We start from the raw sequence: 22,004 nt of genomic DNA, 5'->3' as shown, positions 1-22,004 counted from the left end.
CCATGTAATTGGTGTATGTAGATAAAAATAGCTCATTCTTAGGTTATAAAAACGCTTCATAATGTAAGTTAGTTATTTATACACCTTAAGACATTTTTATGTATATTTTATTGCATTTCTGTCATTAGACCCTCCAAAAAATTACAGCGAACTGACAGCGGTACAACTGAGCATTGATGTGTGCCTCTGTGATCAAGCCTCGAGTAAGTGAAAAAGTTGACTTATTTTTTTACAATTTTTGTGAATGTAGCTTGAAACGGCTAGCCTGAAGCGCCTCTCCTTTTTGGTTGTCAATGTATGACTTAGTGTTTGGATAATTTGACCACTATCCTAAGTCCTAGGAACAAAATTATTTTTAACTTAGACCAGCGGTTCTCAATCCTGGTCCTCGCGACCCCCTGCTCTGCATATTTTGTATGCTTCTCCTACCGCTTCGGAGGTTTGTTTAATACGCCCATAAGAGCCCTGCGAAGAAAACATCACTAGATATTCTGCCATAAATCCCGTTCGAAATGTGGATAATGTTGCGCAAATCTCAAAATTAAGGTTAAATTACCCTTCAATCTTCCGTAGTAAGTTTTGTTCTTCGTGTTCTTAAATTAACGTCAGCCGATTTCATGTGTGCAGGGAGTAGAGAGCAATGAACACAGTTCAGGGAACACGTCAATCGGAACGCGGTTCATTCATTAAGCTCTCTTCTAATGAGCTAGAGATTTAAATCAGGTGTGTTAAACAAGAGAGATACACAAAATATGCAGAGCGGTGGGTCGCGAGGACCAGGATTGGGAACCGCTGTCTTAGACTATTTGTCCGATTTGCACCAAATTTGGAATAAAGCAGAGACATTCAGAATATCTTTGATTGGCTAATGTTCTCGTTTAGCGCATCAACAAATAAGGCTGTATCTTAGCCAAACTTTCAAGTATCAATATGAAACTGTAAATATGTCACGTATATAGGTCTAGACCTGAGGTGACACATCAAGTTTCGGCACAGCACTGCCAACTGGTCACAAGATAAAAAATGATGTTTTTGATTGAATAACTTCTGAAATCTTTCATTGAAATCAGAAAGAGTGGTCTAGTTTGATTCTTTGAGTCATGCCAAGTCGAACCACACCAAATGTTCCACGGTCGGCCTTTGGGGTGCCATTTATTTTTAATTTTGTCATCAAATGCAGTAGGCCTACACTTGCTGTTGTTCATTATGACCATTTTCTGAGAGTAATGCTACCTGTAAAGTTTTATGCCCACTATTCATCAATATATTGTGTTTAATTGAAATGTGTTTAACTGCTTATATCATATAACAATTTCAACAAAATGTCATGTGATTTACACTTTTATATTTGTTGGTTCAAGCCAACTACTTTGATTTCAAACTTAAATTTGAATTGTGAAGCAATACAAGGGTTATACGCAGCCCGCCTTGTCAATATAGGGTTTTTACGTCATGATGCCATACCGGGCCAACCAACAGGCTGATGGCATCAAGGTACCGCGAGAGCATTTCTAAAACATATGAAGAGGTAAGCTCTTAAATCGCTCTTGCAGTGTTTTGATGTCATACTCGATCAGACTGAGGCACTGAGCGCCACCGCAGGGAGGTGAACACACAACATTAGGCGTATACACGGAAGCACAAATAATGCTTGTTTTACAAAGCCATTTTAAAAAGGATAGAAGTTTCTGACTTCAAATTTTTCTACGACATTCATCGATTCATAATACCGTGGCACCATGATCATTGGGTATGTTTAACGAATTCTGAGTAAAATGTTATAACGTCAGATGGTCAAAGACGTCATAGTTGTAAGCATTGAACGGCTAATGCTTTTTCGCTTTTACGATGTTTAACCTACGTTATATAAAGAACTTTAAGGTCAGGTCAGGTTAAAGTTACAGGCTAAATATGCTTTTGCGAAGTTGCTTTGCTAGTAACTATATTATCCTGGTAGCTACAGAAACATGTTTTTTTATTTTCTTCTGCAGTTGTTGCTGGTTTATCTGTGTATATGTACTGGTGAAAAACATCTGCACAGCTGATACAGGTGAGCAACAGAGTTTGAAAGTTGTTTTCAGGCCACATTCAAAAACCCCAGATCAAAACAAGTTTTCTCTTATTTCAGTGTATTCACTGGACAAAGTTGAGGGGGTTATTGGACATAATGCTTTCTTGCCATGTGCATCAAGTAAAAATGATAAGAAACTTCAGGATATTAATGTGCTTTGGATATACAATGACAGCACAAATGTCTTGGCCATCATTAAGGGTGAAGCTTCTTTTGACCATCAGAAGCTGAAGTACATAAACAGAACCCAAACTTTCCCTGATAAGTACAAGGATGGAAACTTCACTTTAAAGTTTAACAATCTCACTCACACTGATGCAGGGATGTACGAATGCCTGATCTCACATTCATTAGAACATGTGTCCGTGCTGCTGCTTGTTAATGGTATGTTAAAAACAATTCTTGTAACATAAAACAATTTTTAACAATGTTTTCTAAAAGCTGAATGCAGGAATTGATTGTCTAAAAGTTAATGGAATTAATTATTTTGCACAGAATCACCAGAAGAAAGGAGATCAGATGTAGGAGAAAAGAGGACCATAGTAATTCCTGTGATTTGTGTCTCCCTGTTTATTGTTTTTGTATGTATAGTAATTGCCATTGTGAAGAAAAGGGGTTATAAAACCTCCAATTCAGGGGTGTCTGCTGCTGAAGCAACCAATCAGAATAATCTGGATTACTCTGAGGTTCCCTCTAACATACAAGAACAGTGACACTGATGCCTCAAAGTAAAAGTTCTGTGAATGTTTGATCAGGTACCTGATATACTGGCTCATACCACCTACTTACTGGGCCTCCAACTTCCTTTCTTTAGTAAAATTCTTCCTATATACCTCCTCTACCCCAATTACTATATTCCACCTTATATCATTTCAGAAAACCACATTTGTTTATCATTATTTCTTTTAAGACTGAATGTTTTTTCTAAGAGTATTCTGTCGAAATGGGTTGCAACTCATGTCACGTTCATCTTAATGACCTAGGGGGCTACTGAGCTGATTAAGATGCTCTGAATTCTAGGTGACAGCCAAATTGTGACATTGAAAAGAGCGTGTTCACAAGGTAGATGGCTGAAATTAAATTTCCTCTACTACATTTCAATTTTATACAATTTCATTTTATTTATGATAAATTGCTGCTGAAGTCATGTTAATAAAATTAAAAGGCCATGACATAGCGTATAATATTTCTTCTCCTGTCCTCATTCTACTTTTGAAATTTTCTATATTCATGAAATTGACTTAAATTGGGTTTTACAGTGTTGTATTTAATTTTGTTTGTAATCTTATATTGGGTGATGTATTGTTTTTTCTTCATTTTTTAGTGTTCAATAACATCAATGGAAATGGTATAAGACTGTAATTTGCAACAATAACCTGTTGAATCTGTTTCTAGTCAGACTCTGCATGATTATATCTATTTAATAAACTCTGTGCACTACTGTCTGATGTTGTTCCTATTCATCTCTGTATCTGCCTTGTTGTTTGAATTTGATTATTCTACTTTTACCACATCTTGAAACAGCCCATCCTTTTTTGGAGTGTAGCACCATGCTCAGCTTACCATTGTAGAAATATAAATATTGATGAAGATCCGTAGAACCATCAAGAAAATTTTAGATTTTCGGGAGGGGAGTGTTAAGGGAGTTGTTTGCACAATTAAGTGAATTTTGTGTTGTCCCCACTGAGTGGCAGTATGTTCAGAGAGGGTCTTTAAACAGACCCTACTACTTTGTACTAAATAATCAACGTGCTTAAAGGTACAGTGTGTAGGATTTTGAAGGATTTATTCACCAATATGTAATATATAATACAAAACTATGTTGTGAGTGGTGAAGAAATACCTTACAAAATGAACCGAAATGTTTATATTACCTTACAATGAGCCATTTTATGTATACACAGTGCAGGCACATCCTTACATGTAATTTATCAATGTGCACAGCCATGTTTCTATAGTAGCACTACACGGACAAACTAAGCGCGTTTCGTAAAACGAAGGATGCACGGGACTAGTTCATCTTCTTCGGCTGTGTTTTGAGGCAGCTTGCAAAGCAACTACATAGAAGGATTAGCAGAAGAAGAGGAAGAACAATAAAAGCATTTACTTGTCGTGTTTTTTATTAGAAATATAAACTGTTCTTTGTTGCTGTAAGAAGCAAAATTGGCGATAATGGCGGACCACACATACTCTGCAAAGGTGCTAAGCGACGCCGAAATTGGCAGCTTTCTGCTGGACCGGTAAATTTGTCTAATTTCCGAAATTTAAGTGAACTGTTTGTTTGATAGCTTTAGCTAATAGATGAGCATGAGCATCAAGTGAGTTTTTCCTTGTTTTTAGCACTTTGTAATTGTACTATAATTCCTTTTTGCATGGCCGAGTGCAAATCAAGTTAGAAATCATTTTTACAATCATAATTTGCATAAATCGGGTGTAAATTATATTATAATACTGCTTAGCCTCTGTGCATACAAATGTGTAATTTAATAATTGATAGGATAAAATCCAAACTTCCAAGTTGCATAGTTTATCAGCAAGTCAACGAAGATTTGAGAAGATACAATTGATCAATTGGGTTGATGCCAAACGTCTGTTAAGACTTTCGCGGTTAGATTACACGCCTTTAGCATTAGCAAGCGGTTTCAATAGGCAGTAAGTTACGAACCAAGTTACCGTGCCAAAAAATGCTTTGTATAATAAGCGAAAAAATCACTGACACAATGTTAAACAGTAAATGATGAATTAAGTAACCTTTATTTATTTATTTTTCTTTGAAAATATGCCTCGTCACTTGACTTGCAAAGGTTACTCTCTGCTGTCTCAGACGACGACATCTCTGTCCTGTGTCTGTAGCTTCGGTCTGTTGTTCGCCTGTGAGACGTAGATAGCAATTATCAACACCACCGATAATGGCCGCTATCATTTACGGAACCCTTTTGTCCTATGACGCCAACCGTAGCTTCTCTAATTGGAGGGAGAGGGGGGTATCGGAGCTGTAGGTTGCAATTTCCTACATCGCCAATAGTGGCCTCTGAAACTTACACACAGAACCTTTAAGTAATGCCAAGTCGAACCATGGCCATGGGGGGCGCCACTTATTTCAAAATGGCAATGTGATCAAATGGCGAACCGGAACGAGCGTACGAGAGGCATAATGGGTAATTTTGCGCATTGCGAAAAAGGAGAATTCTGAGAGTAAAGTTACAGGCCCCCTAGAGTTCAAGAGATTTTTTTAATTGCAATTATTTGAATTGCTTATAGCATATGAAAAATCCAACATAATGTCATGTGATTTAAACTATTATATCTGTTGGCTCAAGCCAAGTACTTCTCAATTCAAATAGGCTACAAGTTTGAAATCAAAGTAATAGGAGGGTTAAAAGCAGCCCGCAACGTCATATGGGTGACATCATGCCATCCCGCACCAACCAACAGACATCAAGGTACCGCGGTACTCTCGCGGTATTTTGCGATCAGACTGAGCGAACACAACATTAGGCGTATACACGGAAGCACAAATAGTTCTTAGTTTACAAAGCCAATTTAAAAAGGGGAGAAGTTTCTGACTTCGGGCTCTCGAGTATTTGTACGATATACATCGATTCGTAATACTGTGGCACCATGATCATTGGGTATGTTTAATGAATTCTGAGTAAAATGTTATAGATCGTCAAATACGTCATTGTTAGCATTGAATGGCTAATGCCTTTTCCCTTTTTACGAAGTTTAACCATATTAAGATCCTTAAACTATGCTCAGGTTAAAGTTACGGGCTAAATATGATTTTGCAAACGCCTTAGATCACAGCTTTATACATTTTCTCTTTAGCATTTGTCTTAATATAGTTTTGACTGGGATAAGTTTAGTGTTAAGCGCACAGTAGTAAAAAGAAAGACAAAGCGTGTGAAAATCCATAGCTATGTTTTAGCATTTGAAGGGAACATAAGTTTGATGGTAGTTTTGTATGAAGCTGTAAGTCTGTGAGCGTGATGTTGCTTTGCTAGTTACTATATTATCCTAGTAGCTATAGAAACATTTTTTTTTTTCAATAGTTGGTGGATAATCTGTGTATTTGTGCTGCTGAGAAAAATCTGCACAGCTGATACAGGTGAGCAACAGAGTTTAAAAGTTGTTTTCAGGACGCCTGCTAAAACAGCAGATCCAAATAAGTTTTTCTCTTAATTCAGTGTATTCACAGGACAATGTTGAAGGGGTTACTGGATGCTCCGTTTTTTTGCCATGTGAGTCAAGGAAATATGATCAGAAACTTCAGGATATTAATGTGCTTTGGAGATACAATGGCAGCACAAATGTCTTGGCCATCATTAATGGTGAAGCTTCTGTTAAGTATCAGAACCTTAAGTACAAGAAAAGAATCCAAACTTTCCCTGATGAGTACAGGGATGGAAACTTCACCTTAAAGCTCAACAATCTCACACACACTGATGCAGGAAAGTACGAATGCTACATCACACACTCATCTGAACGTGTTACGGTACAGCTGCTTGTTAATGGTATGTAAAAACCAATTTGTAACCTAAAAATAATTTTACCAATGTTTTCTTTAAATCTGTCTAAAAGCTAACTGAATTAATATTTATTTTGCACAGAATCACCAGAAGAGAAGGCATCAGATGTAGAAGGAGGAAAGAGAAACATATTAATTACTGTGTTTTGTTTTTCCCTGTTTATTGTTACTGTTATTGTATATATAGTAATTGCCTGCGTGATGAAAAGGGGTAATACAACCTCTAGTTCAGGGGTTTGGCTTAAACCGATATCAAACACACCTGAATCAACCAAACAGAATAATCAGGATTACGCAGGGCTCCCTTCTAACATATAAGAACAGTGGCACTGATGCCTCAAAGTAAAAGTTCTGTACATTTTGGCTCAGGTACCTGATTTACTGGCTTATCCTATCTGCTTACTAGGCCTCAACCTTACTGTTTTTAGTGACAATTCTTCCTATATATATATATACCTCCTTTGCCCCAGCTACTTTATTCCACCTTCTTATTCCATCATTTCAGAACACCACATGTGTGTATCATTATTTATTTTTAGACTGAATGAATTTGTAACAGTATTCTGTCGAAATGGGTCGCAGCTCATGTCATGTTCATCTTAATGACCTAGGGGGCTACTGAAGCTGATTAAGATGCTCTGAATTCCAGATGACAGCCAAGTTGTGACTTTGAAAAGAGCTGTCTATGAGATAGATGTCTAAAATTTAATTTCCTCTGCTACATTTCAAAACTGTTCGTTTGTTAATCAATAGACTCAGAAGTTCGTCACTATGCTTTTTCGCAGGGTCCATAGACGTTATTCACTGGTCCGGCTGGATTTTTTTTTTCGTTTTTGTATATCCGACTAGACTGCATGACAAATGGCTGCTTAAGTCATATTAATACAATTAAAAGGCCACCAAATATAGTTTAATATTTATTCTCCTTCTGTACTCATTCTGCTTTGAAATATTCTATATTCACGCTAGCAGAATTGTTGTGCCTGAAGCTCAAACTAATAACAAGAACTAACTTGGCCTTCTCTATTTAACTCTGCTTGACTCCATTACCTGAATCAAATTAAAGTAGAAAGTATTAACACCCACACTGTTATTCACAGTTATTCTAAAAGTATTTTTTGATGGTTTATTGTTTTGTTTAAGAGTTGATTTTCTTTGTTGCCTTGTTAGAATTAGGTCAAGCAGTAATGTTGCATAAGGTTAGGTTTCTTTCAGTCTGAGTACACTTGCTTAAAGGCCTTTTTTTGTTTATATGTTCAAAATATTTACCAGTCTATTTATTGTAAAAAAGTGTACTTTTACCTGTTCTTTTTTTATTTCTTCACCTTATACATAAAATACGAGTGTGCGCATGACTGTCTGGAAATTGACTGAGATTGGGTCTTTAGTTCTGTATTTAATTTTGTTTGTAATCTTATCTTGGGCGATGTATTGATTTTACAAAAACATTTCATTTTTTAGTGTTCAAAAACATCATGGGAAATGGTATAAGACTATAATTATTTGCATAATAACCTGTTGAAACTGTTTCTAGTTAGACTGTGCATGATAATTATGTCCATTTAATAAACTCTGTGCACTACTGTCTGATGTTGTTCCTCTTCATCTTTATATCCACGGTTAAGCACAGGTGTTTGATTATTCTACTTTTTCCAGCATTTGTTGAAACACCCCATCCTTTTTTGGAATGTAACACCATCATAGTAAAAATCTAAATATTGATTAAGACCCGTAGAACCATCATGACAATTTGGGATTTTCAGGAGGCTTTTGCACATTCAAGTGTATTTTGGGTTGTCGCCACAGAGTGTCGGTATGTTCACAGTGGGTCTTTAAAAAATCAAGCGTTTCTTGGGGGATGGAGTTGTTTACGAGAAGGCAAGGATACATACTACTGAGGCTTCCTCTTGCCTAGAGCGGTCATTCTAAAGGACGGTCTAGTCATTTTATCGCATCCGCGGTTACTTTAAAGAGAGAAGTCATGTGACCATAGAAAAATAGATAAAATCATAGACAGAGCACCTCCTATTGTTCATTTTATTTTATGTCGTGCATAATACAGTTCTGCTTAACAACGCAACAGTTCATTTTTAGCTCATGTTAGCTCAGGTTTAAAAATAATATTAACAGATACAACTTTTCATTTTAATAATGTCATGTAACGTTACCATATTATAAATCATTATACATATTTAATTACTCATTTTCTGCATTTATTACATACAAATTATGTGAAGAAAGTGCTGATTGGATTCGCGCGATGTTCTTTGGGAACGTGTGCAAAGGATTGTTGATGGTTTCCTTCCAATCATATTTCAGATTTGCAACCTGTTCAGGACGCCTCCTTTTGCGTTTGAGAAACACCGGATATCTTTCATTATATTTAATAAATAATCAGTCGTGCTTAAGATCGAATAGACGACTGGATATTGGATTTGGGTTCGTCAACCGTGCGTTTTCAAGCCGATACATACAGGGGGAAGTCATACCCACCTTTGTGGTCCCATTCACTCTGGACTGGAGGGTAACGATAAGGTCATAGTAATATATGACCTTCAGAATGAAACTGAGTTAGTCACAGGACGAGTATTCTCATTAATTATGATATGTTTTATTATTCGTAACGTAACGTTACAAATCAAGGGCGTCGAGTTTTAGTACGGACACGGACGTCTTCTTTGTCCAGCTACTGAAATATGCCTAGAGCAGTGCTGTATATAAAAATACAGTTTTAATTTTCTTGACCGATGGATAGATTTGACAGATTATTTCGAAAATGTGATGAACCCATTAAATTGCGATCTGACGAGCAAACAGTAATATCAATTCCGGAACTGAATACAACACATTTCTCCCACTCGGAGCGATTTCATGTTACACAAATATGATTTCATGACTAGAGTCGTCTTACATATTAAGGATGATATGAACCATTCGTCAAAACAAGGTTGATAAAGTACAGTAAAGGATTAACAGAGAATAGGGATTATACAGTATTTAAACACAATTATATACTCAAGTCTAAAAATGTTATTTCAATAATTTATGTTACATTTTATTATTTTATTGATCTTATAAACTGAGAGATTTGAATGGACTGCTGTGACTGAAAGAGCTCTGTACTATGTGTTATGATTTTTTGCACGTGATTGTTGCTGTGTTTGTTTTCTATGCACAAAGCTAACCTTATGCTTCTGTACATTAAAAGGCCAAGGAAGGTTGTTGTTAAAAGTGTGCAAGTACTCCATAAAGTTGAATTAAACTAATTGTATATGCTTTACAGTATCTTTTTTGCACCACATCATACTGGATAAAGTAATCCATGACCTCAGAGATGACTTTTTTTGTAGGCTAGTAATTGCACATTTGAGTCCGAAATGTAAACATTAAAAAATAAATACGACCTCACGTTGTGTCAATCACATTTCCCAAATACTTCATGTAGACTTACGGTCTCGTGGTGGACTTAAATTGCGCGTGCTCGCCAAGTCTATGAATCAATGGGGTGTTGTTGGTAGAAGGGATACAGCTACGGCCGGAAGTGGTGTAAAATCTCGCCGTACAAAAACAATAAATTATATTAGCTAAAGCCTACACCAACCCTAAACCCAACCTTACAAAATAAAAAAAAAATAATCAACTGTTCTCAGCGAGACAAAAATTATGCTGTATTGAATTGTACATGCCCAGTGGATGTTGCTGTATCCCTTCCTGTTAAACTCCTATAGTATAAACCCTATATGACGGTGAGTAAATACTGACAGATGTTGTTTTGGTGTGCCTGTTATTCATCCTAAATTGGACAAGTGTAACTGGAAAGCTTTTTACCAAAGTCATATTTTATAGCCCATAGTATAGATGTTTTTTTGTGACTTCAGTCGAAAGATAAAAAATGTACTATATTCTAATTAATTTTATCGTTGATGATAATAATGTTTTTATTAAAGTTTATATTTACCTATATTTACATGTATTTATTTATTTTACTATTGGTTTCTCTTTAACTGTTTGTTTCTCAGAAAGATGAAACATTGTGCTTTTTCAGGTTGTGCTCCTTTCACAATGTTGTGGAATTAGTTTTAGTGGTTGAAGCAGATTTCATTCATATTTTGGATGAAAGCTGTACAGCAAAACAATGACATCAAACCCCAGAGAGATCGATCAGGGTGTAAACAGACAGCTGAAGAATTTAATTGGTCTCTATACATTGGGTTCTAAACGCCAACATTATTTATCTGGTGTCCTGAAAGATGTCCTGATTTTATCTGCATGCAAATGCTGGGATATACAATTTATCTATTGTCTTATTATTGTTATAGGTTGTTTTCATGAAGTATGCTCATCTTGTGGAAAATAAATGTGCCGGTGGATGTTGGATTTAGTGTCCACTAGATAGCAGGTGGACCTCTTATTTTGTCCTTTTTTATTTGGAGTTTAAGTTCTATTGGCACGTATCACTCATGTTTCTTTTAATATATGCACATGCAGTTTGTGCGAGAGTATTTAGGAAACCGTTAATCTGAGGATTTCAGAATCATTCACAGAGAATGGTAGAAAGAAAACTGAATATGCAGTAAGAAAATGCCTTGTTGATGTCAAAGGAAGCGCAAGCTGTAAAAAGGCAAGAGTAAATGATAAGTATTCAGATGACCATCCACCAGTCTTCTAATGGCATATCCAGCAGAATAATGTCGCATGATACAAAGCTCAGATCATCTCTTGAGTATTTTTCTTCAGCATGTGCTTCAACATTCTCAACATTCTCAGATGGTCTCCACAGTAAACAGATCTTTGGATGTGGTGGAACAGGAGATTTGCATCATTCATGTGCAGCTGACAATTTTGCATATTTCATGGCAATATGATACAAATCTCAGAAGAAAGTGAAAAGAACCTTCTTGAGGCAGTTCTGAAAGCAAAAGGGGTCCATCGAGGTACTAGCATGGTGTCTAGTAAAGTGGCTGGTGAGTGTATGTATGTGCAAATAACACAACAAAAGATACACAGTAGGTATTCCTGCAACAGTCTCCGAAAAGATTTTCTCAAGAATTAGAGAAACTTGAGTGCACAGGAGATGCAAACAGTGAACTTAATGTAAATCTGAAATAATTCAACTTTCCCTGTATAGACTTACCTTAAATGACTGTGAAACATCTTCTCATCAAGGAAAATAAATTTGACATTCCAAGCTCCAAAAAAACCCACTGGAGCTTATTACAGTATCTGTTGTTGTTGCTGTTTAACTTTTTGTTGTTGTGATCTTTCTGTACTTAAAAAAGGATATGCAGGTCCCATTAGATCTGTGTATGCATCCTATAGTACAATCCATTCAGATAACTAAAACCAATGGAATCTCTAACTTTAAGCAATTAATGCAAGTGCTATTCACATAATTTGTAACTTATAAAAATAACTTATTTTTTTCTGAGCTATTTCAGGACTTTCCCAATTATATTATATATATTATATATTGTAACATTTTTACCGCTGTAAGAAACTGGAAGGAGGATGTGGAGTAATGTTAATATTCTGCTTTACATTGTGCCCTAACAATATATCACACCTTATCATATTTATATATCATAATTCGCTTCAGTAGCAAAGATTAAGTCTTTAATCTTTGCTTTTAAAATAAATGTTGCTGTAATGTGTGCTGTTTCATTGCCACACCTACAAAACACCTTTTCTGCTGGTTTGACATAATAATTTGGGTTTAGGTTTTTTATCAATTTTATGTGATAACTACATGTATTTGTTTGTTCCCTGACTTAAGATGTAAACCCTTATCTGTTTACTGGACTTATTTGTTTTACTTTGGATGGGTTTGCAGAATATGTTGCACAAAAGAACCACCAGGGGAAGCCGTAGAGAAACCATATCAGCAAATAATGCTCATTTGATAGAATATTTAAAACAAAGGCAGTAAATTACAAAAGACTAAGATTTTATGTTTCTCATGTTTCTAATTTTGTGTAGCTTATCTTATCACATCAATATCTTAATGCAGTTATTAATGTATTATTTTCAAATGCTATTAGATTATTAATGATAATCTTAAATCTATGATTTACCTTATTAGTAAGTTTATTTATTTTTTAATAATGCCTTGTTTTGTAAGCACTGTCAAGCTTGTGCAGAGGCAGCAGCTTTTTGCAGAAAGGAACTGTAATCCCCTGGTTGGGCCTGGGTTCTCCTAAGGTTTATTTCTCGACTGGAGTTTCGGGTTCCTTGCCACCGTTTGCTTACTGTTTTGCACTATTTGGCTGGCCGGGGGGGCTGCTTTAGAATACCAAAGTTTTACATAATTAATATTGCATATAGAATTATATACTCTGTTTAATATTTGACCTGTGTTTCTCTCTACTTTATCTTAAATGTGTGCTTTCACGGTGAGTGCATGCGTGTCTGTCTGTGTGTGTGTGCGCACATGCTTGTTTGTGTGTCCGTCCGTGTGTGTCTTGTTTTTACAGGTATATTAACTTTAGTTGTTTTGCTTATAGTCAATATGTCTCGTACAGCTGCTTTGTGACAATTGATTTTTTTTAAAGCTCTATATAAATAATGTTGAGAGGAGAGTTGAGTGTTAAATAAAGATGACAGCACATTGGACAATTGATTTACAGAAAAACACAGTTTTAAATGTTAAAATGCAATTTAATGCAAAATGTAAAATACATGTAAAACAACTATGATAATGGATACAGAAAATTTCTTCATAATAATACAGTATATTGTGCCCTATTTTACAGAATATTTTTGAGTGTAGGTCTGATTTTCTTGTTTAATTTGTCTTTCAAAGCATTAGAGTAAGTGTGTTTTTATAGTCTACAGCAGGATCCCCAAACTTGTTCCTGGGCGTGAAGGGCCGGTGTCCTGCAGAGTTTAGCTCCACCTGCCAGCAAGTTTCTGCTGTGCCTAGTGAGACCTTGTTTAGCTGCTTCAGGTGTGTTTGATTAGGGTTGAATCTAAACTCTGCAGGACACCGGCCCTCCAGGACCGAACCTGGAGCAGAAGTGTAAAGAGTACCTGAAAACCATACTTAAGTAAAAGATCCCTTGCAGCGAAACTTATTCCATTACAAGTTACAAGTTACATGTCACCAATTCCAAAATGACTTCAGTAAAAGTATCTGATATTAACAGTACTTAAGTATTTTACTCGTACTGAATGTGGGCTCAAAGAAGCACTAGTCCTCAACACTTAAAGACATGTCAGTGAAAAACAAGAAACAGTTGATTAGTGAGGAGAGAAATCGCTTTTATTGCTTTTATAACGTGGGACAAGTGTCACAGGAAAGCTTTTTAGCAAAGTCATATTTTATACCCCATGTTATATATGTTTTTTGTGACTTCAGTTGAAAGATAAAAAAGTACTATATTCTAATTCATTTATTATTGATGATCGAATCAATTTAATTTTTTTCAAATCTAGATTGTAGTTTAAACAAAAAGTTTATTTTCACCTACATTGACATTTATTTTACTATTGGGTTTCTTTTTTACTTGTTTCTCAGAAAGATGAAACAGTAATTCAAAGTGCACCTTTCACAATGTTGTGGAACTATAGTGGTCTAAGCAGGTTTCATTCATATTTTGGATGAAAGCTGAACAGCAAAACAATGACATCAAACCCCAAAGAGATCTATTAGGGCCTAAACAGACTGGTGAACAATTTAATTGGTCTCTATACACTGGGTTCTAAACGCCAACCTTATTTGTCTGGTGTCCCACCAATCCTGACGGATGTCCTGATTTTATCTGCACGCAAATGCTGGGATTTACATTTTGTTTTTCATGAAGTATGCTCATTTGGTGGAATAAATCTGTGCCTTGACTACTAAGCAGGTGGATATTCCATTGTTCTCAATGGGAATCTGAGGACACTCCCTCCTGAACTTAACTTACATTTAGTGTCCACTAGATGGCAGGTCGAGTTGATATAATGCTAGGAACCTTACAACCACTATTTTTTCTTTTTTACATGGAGTTGCTGTTCTTCTGGCACACATAACTCTGATTTTGCCTAATGTAAACAACTGATGGCCACTTTAGGTACATGTTTATATATCCAATTAGTCAATCAAAGAGCTGCAATTCAATGCTTTTAGGCATGCAGACGCTGAATAGGTTTAAAAGGTGACTTTGAGCATGACAGTTGTTGGTGCCAGAGTATTTAGGAAACCGTTGATCTGAGGATTTTCACACAGAATCCTTTTTTTGGTTCACAGAGAATGGGAAGAAAGAAAATTGAATATGCAGTAAGAAACTGTTATCTGAGTGAAAATGCCTCGTTGATGTCAAAGGAAGCTCAAGCTGAAAAAAGGCAAGAGTAAATGATATGTATTCAGATGACCATCCATTGATGTACAACCTTGAAGCAGATGTGCTACAGCAGTGTGTCTGTCCAATGTCATTTCATTTTGATCAGATCATCTCTTGAGCATGGTTTCTTCAGGATTTGCTTCAACATTCTCAGAAGGTCTCCACAGTGAACAGATCTCAATCTAACAGAGCTTTTTTGGGATGTGGTGGACCAATAGATTTGCATCATGCATTTGCAGCGGACACATTTGCATATTTCAAGGCAATATGATAAATATATCAGAGGAAAGTGAACAGAACCTTCTTGAGGCAGTCCTGAAAGCAAAATGGGTCCGTCCAGGTATTAGAAGGGTGTCTAGTAAAGTGGTTGGTGAGTGTATTTATGTGCAAATAACAAAACAGAAAGATACACAATAGGTTTTCCTGCAACAGTCTCCAAAAATATATTTCTCAAACAAAAAGAATTTGTAAAATTTGAGCACACAGGAGATGCAAACAGTGAACTTAATTTAAATCTGCAATAATTTAACTTTTCCCATAGTTTATAGACTTACCTTAAATTAAACTATAAGACTGTGAGCCCATATTTTAAGCACTTTTTTATTCTGCTGAATCTATACATACTTTGTTAATTTAATATCGGTCAATATATGTGTAGGCCTATATCTATATTTAGTGTATGTATTTATCTATGTAACCTGTGTAACATTGTTTTATTAACAGAGCAGTTGTCATGATCTGTTTTGTGTTTCTCCAGTTTGTTGTGGACTTTTATTTCTTCCTGTTTCCTTTTTGATTTTGTAGTCCTATGTAGTTCTTTGTGGTTCTATGTTAATCATTGCCCCGGGTGTTTCTTGTGCTCTTGTTTTCCCAGTGTATCTACGCCCTTATGTTTCATTTGATGGTTGTCAGTCATTTTGCATGTTTCCTCTTGTCTCTATTTTCAGATTATGGATGACCTTGTTTTGTTTTATCTTATTAAATCTTAAACAGCATGTGGGTCCGCTTCTCTGCCTGGTTACTCTGCCCAATTGTTACAGCATTAGGTTTAGATTACCTTTGTAAGGTTCTGTCATCTGAATTTTGCTCATTCCAAAGTATATGTGCATAAATAAATGAATGTGTCAGTACAAGGTTATTGTGTCTAACAAAATCACAAGAACAGAGGCAGAGAGAGATTTGGTAAGCATTGCAACTCTCAAGGCATTTTTTTTAATGGCTATTAAAAAGTGTATTACAAATGCACACAATATTGATCATAGTCTTTTTTAATATTATGGTTATCGTTAATTAATTTATGTCACTCCTAATACAGACATAAGTGTAGGCTTATGTAAAAAATGTAATTGATGCGTCAAACATGTAAAGCTTGTTTTTAAGGAGTGGAGTGTGGTTTTAAAGTTCTCATCATTGTACGTCATTTCGGAATTCAACAATCACGTCAAACATCTTAACTTACCTGTTTAACTACTAGGCAAGGCTAAACCCTTCACTAAACAAATGAACAACATCATAATTACCCCCTAACCCAAAAATAATATTGCTTATGTTTAGACCGACAGCTTATTTTATGTCACATGCTCTGTCTCCAGTAGGATTTAGTAAGTGACCTACCTCATGCCACTTCCAGAAATGTCACGGCCAATGACCAGTGATGTTTACACATTAGTAAATAGGTTCAGGAGAACACGTGATCCAGGAACTAAGAAACAAATTGAGAAATCTGTCAAATATAAAAATCCCTGTTTTAACAATTTTGTATAACGCATTTGTAGCACCCGAGCAAGCTCCATTAAGACAGTGTAAATAGAAACCTTATGTATGTTATGTAAGGGATAGTCGAGACGATTAAATATAAATCAATTTTATATTTTATAAATATTTCAAAAAATAATTTGGTTGACTATTACTTTTCCAGCATACTTTTTCTATATTTCCAGAATATTTCCAGTATGTTTCTTCTACCATATTTTATTTTTATTTTACATTGCTTGTTTGGTTATCACCCTTATTCTCTGTAGAGAGAAAGTACGTATTGATATCTGAAAACCCTTTTTCATAATTAGACTACTGAACCATTCTTTGACAACGGTAAATAAGTCTTAAATGGTTTCAAAGGCATGCAAAAGCTATACAAGTAAATCATTATTACTGGTGTCGGCACCTGTTGTGATCCCAAGAGTATTAATATTAATAGTTATTAGTCGTGTTACGCACCTGCGATCTGTATTTACGGGGCTTTAAACGGCTTCGCAGAAGATATTCCATATTTTCTTCATACATGTTCGTTATAAACGGCAAGGACATCAACTAAACAGCTGAAATAACAATCGAAAGTTAAAGCATCAGGGAGGAGCTTTTTTGCAGTCAATCATTATCGCTTACCGAGAATTATCACAACCGCATCAGCTTCGTGTCATATTCACCTGTCAGGAAATGCGTCAAGTGGAAACTCAATCATTTACTAATTCATACACGTTTAATGATATTGCAGTTCTTGGACGCCATTTGAATCATTTGTCATTATATTCTCGTCATTTTTATGTCTCTCTGCGCTTCTTTGAGTTGGGACGACAACAGACATCAACCTGAATTCAGTCTGTTTATTTGCAAATGTAAACTTATTTGGCTTTATGCAAAATACTGAGGAAGGTAGATATACTCCTATAGCCTAATGTCTTTAAACTCATAGAGCTGAAATATACAGATTTTCCAGTTAAGACTGTATATTGAAAATTCCACAACATATCAACCGATTATTTTATTTATTTTCATTTATTTATTTGTTTTTATTTGTTATCATGCCTTTATCTAATCTTTGACTTTGGAACTTCTCTGCTGATGTCAATGACTTTGGTCAGTGGCTATTCAATGTTTGTCTTGTAACACATGGATCTGAAATCGTTTTTCTCTTCTTTTTCATTGTAAAAGCAAATCAAACACAGTGGCCTCATGATAATCTCACTCTCAAACTTTACAATGCACAGTTTAAAGCAACCTTTTAGCCCAAAACGTACTGGATATTGCATATGAAGGTCAGCCTTGTACAGACTTTGTTCCCACAACATCCTTTGGATAATTTAAAGCAAAGGCCAAGTTTATCAATAGACTTTAGTTTTAACAGAAAGATTCAAATATGTTTTTCATGAATGTCAGATCAGGTTATTAAGTGTATCTCTGCTTTTACATCTTTCAAAATAAGAACTGTTTAAATTGTACATTACTGTGCATCGCACTTATAGCATTACCAACAAATCATGTCATGTTTTGTAAAATGTCAAATGTTCTTTTGTAGCTCATTTAAAAAAAGGCAATATCAAAAATGAATAACAGCAGATAACTATAAAAAATAACGACTGTAAATAATAAACTGGTTATAGGTTATACTATATAACAGCTAGACTGTTGCTGTTTTGCAATAATATATAATTTTATTTTAAAAAATGCCTTGTATATTTTTGTATAAAATGCCCAAAAATGTTAATGCTTACCCTCCAGACAGACTTGTTTGAACCAGGAACATGTTAATGACAACAGCTGGCATGTTTACTTGTGTCCATAGAGACAAGAGATAGAGATATTGTTTGTTTTTGCATTTGTTCATATGGTTACTCAAATGTACCACTATTGTAAGGTAACTCTGTCTTTTCTTTTGAGAAAGTTGTCAATCAGGTCATCTGACATTTGTGGCAAAGTATATTCGACATGCTTTAAGTATGTTTAGGGTCCCTGTCTTTGTATAAGGCCTCTACCCATGTAGTCGGTAAAGAAAATATGTCAAAGACACTCTGAAAGCTAGAGAAAGGTAACTCGTGAAGCAGAATTTGCAAAGCAAAGTCACGATGCAAATTAAAAAATACCTTCATTTTGTTCCCTCTTTCAGTTTTCCTACTGAATGTACTGCATTCTTATGTTATGTATCATTGGAGGTTGTAATTATTCAATTGAGATCAGCAAAACGTATTTGTCGTGATACAAAAACACTGTAATCTGTTGTTTTAAGTATAAGGTATGAAGAAATCGCCATAAGAGAACTAAAATCAGACAGAAAACTGAATTAAGGTTTAGTATTTTGATGTGTGTTGAACAAACAAGATTAGTTAAGAAGGCTAAAGAAGTGGTCGCATTATGTTATTAACCAGTGTAGCTTTGAACATGATTTAAACAAATATTTTGTGGCTTATATACTGTTCAGTTTTGATCTCAATAAGTATTCATGAAGCAAAAGACTGATAGATGAAAATAACAAAGCAACTTTCAGTGCAAGCAGAAGGCAGTTTTAGTTTAACTGGTTGTTGAACAAAACAGCTGCAAATTTCTCTGTAAGCAATGCTAGGTTTCAATGAAGGTGAATAGTTGCCATTATTTGGTTACTTCATGTGGTCAGTGTGTTCATGTTCCACGTAAAGTATTTACATTTGTCACCAGACAAACAGAAACAGAATCATCATCATTTCCCAGTTGAGCAGAGATTGAACCTCATCTGTTCACATAACAATGATAACTCACTGAACTGATACTGTTTTGTACACTGAATGGATTTTGTGGATGCTTTTAAACAAGACAAACAGGTCATTCTGAAAATAGACTTCACCATCGTCATAAAGGGCACAAATGATTCTAACTGATTCACAATTGGGGCCAAATTACTCTTAAAATAACTGAACGATAGCAATAAAGGGTCAAAATTAAGTTCAATGAGCCATAATACACAGTGATCAAATGAGTTACTTTTCATACAGTACCCCCACTATTTGACTAACATACTGTATGTGCAATACATCATACATTTGAATAACAAAAATGTTGTAAAACAAAATGTGAAAATGAATGTATATGCTCTACTCATATTTGCATCTTATTTCTTGATCCTGGGCTGATAACAAATGGTTTCAGGGTGTGAGGGTGAAACAGATAAACATCTGTACATGACCGACAGAAATGTCAAGAACTTCTGGTAGCAAAAAAAACAATGGTACATCCTGAAAGCTTTCAAATATTTTGAAGGAGAACAGACATGATAGAAAGTGAACTTACAAAGTGAAAGCATTTTTTATTTATGTATCATGTATTTGTATTTAAAATCTGCGTTAACAGTTGTCGTTTTATCACTATTGTAAGAGTCATTTAGGACAGATTTTCTTGTTCAATCTCGCTCTCAAAGCATAAGTCATTTAGAGTCATTGTGTTTTTATAGCCTACACAGATGAATGTATGCAAATAATATGAACAAACATTAAACTCCTTCAAGCAGGTTGTTATCACAATAAAATAAATCCAGACGGGGTGATTTGGAAGAGTTCTTGTATCATCCTTAAAAGGTTTATTTTGAAGTGGGTCAATCCCACGCAAAGGTAAACCTGACTGTAAAATAAAGTTCTTACTAAAGGTTTCAGCATAGGTCGACTGATAGCACGTCAATATTTACCCATGTAAAGTCTCTCAGTTTTTAAGACATATTATGTTTGTTTAAAAGCATGATTTAGTCAAGCCACTTTCAGAATTGTCACATCTACAGCATAATGATCAATTTTCCTTATACAAATAAAATACAATAACAATTGCATGAAGAGCTATCCCTTTTCTATTTGTTGGGTATTATCGTTTCTGGTTTGTGCATTTTTATTCACAGAAATCCTAGAAACTATGTCATCTCTCAAAAACTTTCCTTTTTCATCACATTCATTACATGCACATGTTTATTTCCATTTTTTTATAGAAATTGTGTATAATTTCATGTTTTTCTGATGTCTGGACTGCAACATTGGGTTTAGGAAAATATACAGATATGTTCAATATATTGTTAATAAATACAATCTATGATGCCTTTGTTCTGACAAAATAATGTTATTAAGCAAACACAGGATTGTGTCATGGTGACTTAAGTATTTGTATTTACACAAGTTAACCAGCAGATATCCTCCACGTGCCATGTGTCAGCATCATCAACAGAAGGTCACAGTACGAGCACAGCTCCCCATACAGACACTGGAGTCCCTTCAATTCTGATGTGTTTTATTCCGTTATTATCAATGAAATCACAATGGACAGAATCACAAGTATAGTCGTGTTTTTGTGACAGTTTCAGCGAATGACGAACACGCGCATTTCTGATTCCGGAAGTGACACGATCACCTGCGATCGAGGACAAAGTATTTGTAAGTTTAATTAAAAAACTAAAAATACACTTTTATGTGATTCATTTGACAATTTACCATTAATCTTTCAAATAAGTGTGTGTGAACATGCACGTGGTGTCTCAGCAAGCAGTTCAAGTCAATTTAGTTGTGTTTGTGTTGCGTTTTAACACTAAATAGCCATATCTTGAATTAAAAAAACACGACAATAGATTAATTTTGTGGAGAAACCGATAACTCCAATTTTATTAATGTTCTATCTCAATTAATATTTTAGAAGAATGAGTTTTTATTGTGTTATTATGTTTTTATTGTGTCAGCTAGTTGTATTTTTGAATTATTAATCAAAACAACCCAACTGGAGTTTGATTGATATTACCTTGAATGCAGACAAAAAAATGATATGTGAAACTTTTAAAAAGCAGTTATCTGTCTTTATAGATGAACTCTTCATATGTTCTGTGACCTGTTCACAGTTGCAATTGTTCTGTTCCAGCATCTGATAAAATACATGAAAATGAATGAATAGCTACAGCAATTTAAAATGCTACATTGATAACGGAGAGAATTAAAAGACAAATAAAAATCCCACAAACCAACTTGAGCCCTCCTTATATTGACTAGATGTTGACTACAGTGTGTGTGTTAGAGTGTATTTTGACGTTCTCTGTTTGATGGCAGTTAAATGTGCCCCAGAACTGTTTGTTTTCCCAAATTCTTTAAAATATCTCTTTTTGTGTTCAACATAAATATACAATTATTTTTCCTACTATAGAAGTGGATAATGTCCCAGAACTGAACATATCTAACATTCATTAAAATTTCTTCTTCTATGCTCATCAGAACAAATACATTTATTCGGGTTTGAGTAAATGATGAACGAGTTTTCTTTTTTGTGTGAACTATCACTTTAAGGTTATTCCATGTTACAAAAGTGTGAAATTGTA

General features: G+C 35.0%; 1 protein-coding gene across 4 annotated transcripts in view; it reads right to left on the bottom strand.

The window, feature by feature from the left end:
* LOC130430116 (uncharacterized) overlaps window positions 1-17,239 on the bottom strand; it is a 60,650-nt gene extending 43,411 nt beyond the window's left edge. For 3 of the 4 annotated variants that reach the window (XR_008907729.1, XR_008907728.1, XR_008907731.1), the window contains exons 1-2: window positions 17,138-17,239; window positions 16,535-16,622 (exon numbers count right to left, since the gene is read on the bottom strand). The gene's annotated coding sequence lies outside the window, so the exon portion shown is untranslated. Of the gene's footprint in view, window positions 1-16,534; window positions 16,644-17,137 lie in introns of all 4 variants that reach the window. The other variant, XR_008907730.1, reaches the window with a different exon arrangement.
* Between the last annotated feature and the right edge of the window lie 4,765 nt (window positions 17,240-22,004).

This window comes from Triplophysa dalaica, chromosome 10 (genome assembly GCF_015846415.1).
Source record: "Triplophysa dalaica isolate WHDGS20190420 chromosome 10, ASM1584641v1, whole genome shotgun sequence".
Taxonomy (NCBI): domain Eukaryota; kingdom Metazoa; phylum Chordata; class Actinopteri; order Cypriniformes; family Nemacheilidae; genus Triplophysa; species Triplophysa dalaica.
This window is presented reverse-complemented; position numbering and strand designations above follow the sequence as displayed.